This window comes from Chiloscyllium punctatum, chromosome 6, assembly GCF_047496795.1.
Source record: "Chiloscyllium punctatum isolate Juve2018m chromosome 6, sChiPun1.3, whole genome shotgun sequence".
NCBI lineage: Eukaryota > Metazoa > Chordata > Chondrichthyes > Orectolobiformes > Hemiscylliidae > Chiloscyllium > Chiloscyllium punctatum.
Genome location: NC_092744.1, coordinates 93464587 through 93470586, shown reverse-complemented (window position 1 = coordinate 93470586; position 6000 = coordinate 93464587). Strand labels below are relative to the sequence as shown.

Sequence of the window (6000 nt, the reverse complement as noted above, 5' to 3'; positions counted from 1 at the left end):
ACCTCCTTCAGTACCCTGGGATGCAGGCCATCAGGTCCCGGAGACTAATCAACCTTCAGACCTAACAGTTTCTCCAACACCAAATCCTGGCAAATATAAATTCCCTTAAGTTCAGGTCCTTCAGCCACTGTTACCTCAGGGAGATTGCTTGTGTCTTCCCCAGTGAACACAGATCTGAAGTACCCATTTAATTCCTCTGCCATTTCTTTGTTCCCAGTAATATATTCCCCGGTTTCTGTCTTCAAGGGCCCAATTTTTGTCCTAACCATTTCTTTGCCTTGGACATACCTAAAAAAAGCTTTTACTATCCTCCTTTATATTCTTGGCCAGTTTACCTTCATACCTCATTTTTTCTCTGCGTATTTCCTTCTTACTAATCCTCTGTTGTTCTTTAAAAGCTTCCCAGTCCTCAGTTTTCCCACTTATCTTCGCTAAGTTATACTTTTTCTCTTTTAACTTTATATGTTTCTTTACTTCCCTCGTCAGCCACGGCCGCCCATGTCTCCTCCTGGGATTTTTCTTCCTTTTAGGAATGAACTGATCCTGCAACTTCTGCATTATACACAGAAATATCCGCCATTGTTCCTCCACGGTCTTCCCTGTTAAGGTATTGCACCATTGAACTTTGGCCAGTTGCTCCCTCATAGCTCCATATTTCCCTTTATTCAACTGAAATATTGTCACTTCCGATTGTACCCACTCCCTCTCAAATTGCAGATTCAAGCTTATTGTATTATGGTCACTACTTCCCAATGGCTCCTTCACTTCGAGGTCACTGACCAATTCTGGTTCGTTACACAATACCAGATCCAGAATCGCCTTATCCCTAGTCGGCCCCAGCACCAGCTGCTCTAAAAATCCATCTCTGAGGCACTCCACAAAGTCTCTTTCTTGAGGCCCGATACCATCCTGATTCTCCCAGTCTACCTGCATGTTAAAATCCCCCATAACAACTGTAGTAACATCTTTGCGACAAGCTAATTTCAGCTCCTGATTCAACTTACATCCGACATCCAGACTACTGTTTGGGGGCCTGGAGATGACTCCCATGAGGGTCTTTTTACCCTTAGTGTTTCGAAGCTCTATCCACACTGACTCTACATCCCCTGACTCTAGGTCCCCCCGCGCAAGGGACTGAATATCCTCCCTTACCAACAAGGCCACACCACCCCCTCTGCCCGTCAGTCTGTCCTTACGATAGCACGTGTAGCCTTGAATATTCATTTCCCAGGCGCTGGGAGAATGTGCCAACTCCACACAGACAGTTGCCCGAGGCTGGAATCAAACACGGGTGGGGTGAGGCAACATTGACCCCCCCCATGACAATCCCACCATCTCCTCCCCGTTGATGACCGTTTGATGCCTATACCCGGGAAGTATCTAACTTGTCTAGCGTTATTTAAGAAAGATTAGGGATAATGGTATTGTATCCACAAGCTCAAGATCCTCGATCCCCCTCAAAAAAATATTTATATCACTTTCAAAAGGAGACTTCATTCACAAAAAACCTTTACGTACAAACATAGTCACTAATGTTCGGTTCTGTACAGTCTTTAAAACAAATCTTTGCCATGACATATATACTCCCCTTGGCTGATTAACTGAAATGTTAAGTCTGAGTTGTTCCTTCTGAATTAACATCACAAAGTTAAATTGAGAAGGATCTTTGTGAAGTGCCTGTGTTCTGTATCTGCTGTCCCATATACCCCACCCTCGGAATACAACACCTTACAAAGCCTTAAACCTGTTTGTCAACTTTCAGCAGAAGCAGCCTCAGGGCATTGAACACAGACTGAATTACTCAGTGACGCTAGGATCAGGTCAGATCAAATTCTCAAGCAAACAGATGGCTGGGGAAATTCAGCAGGTAGCAACGGTGAAGAGGGAGAAGAACAATTCGCATTTCAAGTGACCCTTCTTCAAAACGGTCTGTTCTGAAGGAACTTTCCCGCAGAAATCACTGGATGAAAAGGTGAACTCTCTCTCTGTCTCTTTCTCCCTCTCCCTTCAGAGATGCTGCTGGACATGATTAGCTTCTTCAGCAATCTCTGTATTGATGTTTCAGGTCTCTAGCGCGTCCGTACAGATTGATTTTAGTTTTGAATTCTCAAGCTTGCTCTGTTCAAGGGATTGAATCCCTCTGCTACAAAGGAGGGTCAGTTACCACAGCTAACAGGTTCGTGATGCCAACATTGTTGGTTCGATCTCTATCATGTCTGAAATGACCATGAAAGCCCAAGATTCTCAACCTCTCCCCTCACCTGAGGTGTGTGACCCACCAGGCCTCTCTCGCTGACAAGACAGCAGCTCTTGGGTCCTCCTGGTCTATAATAACTTCCCAATGTTAAAAAGGCACTCCAGTAAGAGAGCTCTTTACATGGTTCAGGTCAAAATTCTGGAGCTCCCTCCCTAACATCACTCTGGGACACCCAAGGACTGCAGCAGGTGAGTACACCCCACCCCCACCTTCCAGGCAAATTTTTGAGGGTGTGGGAATAACATGCAAGCCACATTTGAAAATAAGTTTTATAACAGGGTCACGGTGGATGGTCACTAACTCTGTTTCTTTACCTCTGTTAAAATCAGCGTAATGAAGAAACTAAGTGTCGGTTGAAAATGACAATGATAGCATTTTGTAGGTTGGTGTTTATTAGAGTTTGTATCGACATTATGAATGTGTGAACACTTATTCAAGGGCATGCAGGTACATGCCAGAGGAAGTGATGGGGGCTGGTACAATTGCGACATTGAAATGTCATCAGGATGATTATGTGAATAGGAAGGGTTTAGAGGGATATCAGCCAAATGCTAGCAAATGGAATGAAATGAGATGAGAATATCTGGTTGGTATTGATGAGTTGGACAGGAGGGTCCATTTCCAAGCTGTGCATCTCTGTGACTCTGTGCCTCAGAATTATCTATTGCAGAGAGTTTCAGACAGGGCTTGGTTTGTGTGTCTCTCTAATGCTTCCTCAGAATCTGAACAACAAAATGACCCCAATTTCCGAAGACAAAAAGAGGTTCAGTACCGAGGGAGTGCTGCACTGCCAGAGGGTCAACACTGAGGGAGTGTTGTGCTGTTAGAGGGTCAGTACTGAGGGAGTGTCACACTGTCAGAGGGTCAGTACTGAGGGAGTGCCAAACTGTCAGAGGGGTAAGTACTGAGGGAGTGCTGCACTGTCAGAGGGGTCATTACTGAGGAGGTGCCACATTGTCAGAGGGTCAGTCATGAGGCAGTTCCGCACTGTCAGAGGGTCAGTACGGAGGTAGTGCAGCACTGTCAGAGAGTCAGTACTGAGGGAGTGCTGCATTGTCAGATTGTGAGTACTGAGGTAGTGCCACACTGTCAGAGGATCAGAACTGAGGGAGTGCTGCACTGTCAGAGTGTCAGTACTGAGGGAGTGCTGCACTGTCAGTGGGTCAGTACTGAGGGAGTGTCAGCTGTCAGAGGGTCAAGGAATGAGGGAGTAGTGCTTCACTGTCAGAGTGTCAGTACTGAGGGAGTGCCACACTGTCAGAGGGTCAGTACTGAGGGAGAACCACACTGTCAGAGGGCCAGTTCTGAGGGAGTGCTGCATTGTCAGCGTTTCAGAACTGAGGGAGTGCCACACTGTCAGAGGTTCAGTACTGAGTGAGTGCTGCACTGTCAGAGTGTCAGTACTGAGGGAGTGCTGCACTGTCAGAGTGCCAGTACTGAGGGAGTGACACAGTGTCAGATGGTCAGTACTGAGGGAGTGCTGCACTGTCAGAGGGTCACTACTGAGGGAGTGCCACACTGACAGTGGGTCAAGCAATGAGGGAGTGCTTCACTGTCAGAGTGTCAGTACTAAGGGAGTGCTTCACTGTCAGAGTGTCAGTACTGAGGAAATGCTAGATAAAAACAATGACTGCAGATGGTGGAAACCAGATTCTGGACTCGTGGTGCTGGAAGAGCACAGCAGTTCAGGCAGTGTCCGAGGAGCAGTAAAATCAACATTCGGGCAAAAGCTGAGGGAGTGCTGCACTGTCAGAGGGGACAGTATTGAGGGAGTGCTGCACTGTCAGAGGGTCACTACTGAGGGAGTGCTGCACTGTTGGAGGTCAGTACTGAAGGAGTGCTGCACTCTCAGAGGGCCAGTTCTGAGGGAGCACTGCACTGTCAGAGTGTCAGGACTGAAGGAGTGCCACACTGTCAGACGGTCAGTACTGAGGGAGTGCTGTACAGTCAGAGTGTCAGTACACAGGGAGTGCTGCACTGTCAGAGAGTCATTTCTGAGGGAGTGCTTCCCTGTCAGAGGTATCTGTACTCAGAGATTGCTGCAATGTCAGAGGGTCAGAACTGAAGGAGTGCCAAACTGTCAGAGGGGTAAGTAAAGAGGGACTGCTGCACTGTCAGAGGGGTCATTACTGAGGAGGTGCCACATTGTCAGAGGGTCAGTCATGAGGCAGTTCCGCACCGTCAGAGGGTCAGTACGGAGGTAGTGCTGCACTGTCAGAGGGTTAGGGCTGCGGGAGTGTCACCCTGTCAGAGGGTCAGTATTGAGGGAGTGCCACACTGTCAAAGTGTCAGTACTGAAGGAGTGCCAAACTGTCAGATGGTCAGTACTGAGTGAGTGCCGCACTGTGAGGGGGTCAGTACTGAAGGAGTGCGACACTGTCAGAGGGTCAGTACAGAGGGAGAGCCACACTGTCAGAGCGTCAGATCTGAGGGATTGCTGCAATGTCAAAGTGTCACTACTGAGGGAGTGCCAAAATGTCAGATGGTCAGTACTGAGGGAGTGCTGCAATGTCACGGGGTGAGTACAGAGGGACTGCTGCGCGGTCAGAGAGTCAATACTGAGGGAGTGCCACACTGTCAGATGGTCAGTACTGAGGGAGTGCTGTACTGTTGGAGGGTCAGTAATGAGGGAGTGCTGCACTGTCAGAGGGTCAGTACTGAGGGAGTGCTGCACTGTTGGAGGGTCAGTAATGAGGGAGTGCTGCACTGTCAGCATGTCAGTACTGAGGGAGTGCTGCACTGTCAGAGGGCCAGTTCTGAGGGAGCACTGCACTGTCAGATTGTCAGTACTGATGGAGTGCCACACTGTCAGATGGTCAGTATTGAGGGAGTGCTGCACTGTCAGTGGGTCAGTACTGAGGGAGTGCCACACTGTCAGAGGGCTAGCACTGAGGGAGTGCTGCAATGTCAGAGTGTCAGTACTGAAGGAGTGCCACACTGTCAGATGGTCAGTACTGAGGGACTGCGGTACTGTCAGAGGGGTCAGTACTAAGGTAGTGCCACACTGTAAAGAGGATCAGTACTGAGGGAGTGCCACACTGTCAGAGGGACAGTATTGAGGGAGTGCTGCAGAGTCAGAGGGTCAGCATTGAGGGAGTGCTGCACTATCATAGGGGTCAGTACAGAGGTATGCTGCACTGTTGGAGGGTCAGTACTGAGGGAGTGCTACACTGTCAGTGGGTCAGTACTGAGGGAGTGCCACACTGTCAGAGGACCAGCACTGAGGGAGTGCTGCAATGTCAGAGGCTCTTACTGAGGGAGCACTGCACTCTCAGAGTGTCAGTACTCAGGGAGAGCGGCACTGTCAGAGTGTCAATACTGAGGGAGTGCTGCCCTGTCAGAGGGTCAGTATACAGGGAGTGCTGCACTGTCATAGGGGTCAGTACTGAGGTATGCTGCACTGTCAGAGTGTCAGTACTGAAGAAGTGCCCAATGTCAGATGGTCACTACTGTGGGAGTGCTGCACAGTCAGAGTGTCAGTACTCAGGGAGTGCTGCACTTTCAGAGGGTCATTTCTGAGGGAGTGCTGTACTTTCAGTCGGTGATTTCAGAGTGAGAGCTTCCCTGTCAGAGGGATCTGTACTGAGGGATTGCTGCAATGTCAGATGGTCAGCACTGAGGGAGTGCCAAACTGTCAGAGGGCCAGTACTGAGGGAGTGCTGCACTGTCAGAGCGTTCATTACTAAGGAAGTGCCACATTGTCAGAGGGTCAGCCATGAGGCAGTTCCGCACTGTCAGAGGGT

At 49.1% G+C, this 6000-nt stretch overlaps 1 long non-coding RNA gene across 1 annotated transcript in view; it reads left to right on the top strand.

Moving 5' to 3' along the window:
• Positions 1-1836: 1836 nt before the first annotated feature.
• The window catches only part of LOC140478534 (uncharacterized), a 136341-nt gene continuing 132177 nt past the window's right edge, over positions 1837-6000 (top strand). The window contains exon 1 of the long non-coding RNA XR_011960786.1: positions 1837-1972. This is a non-coding gene — a long non-coding RNA (uncharacterized lncRNA). The remainder of the gene's footprint in view (positions 1973-6000) is intronic.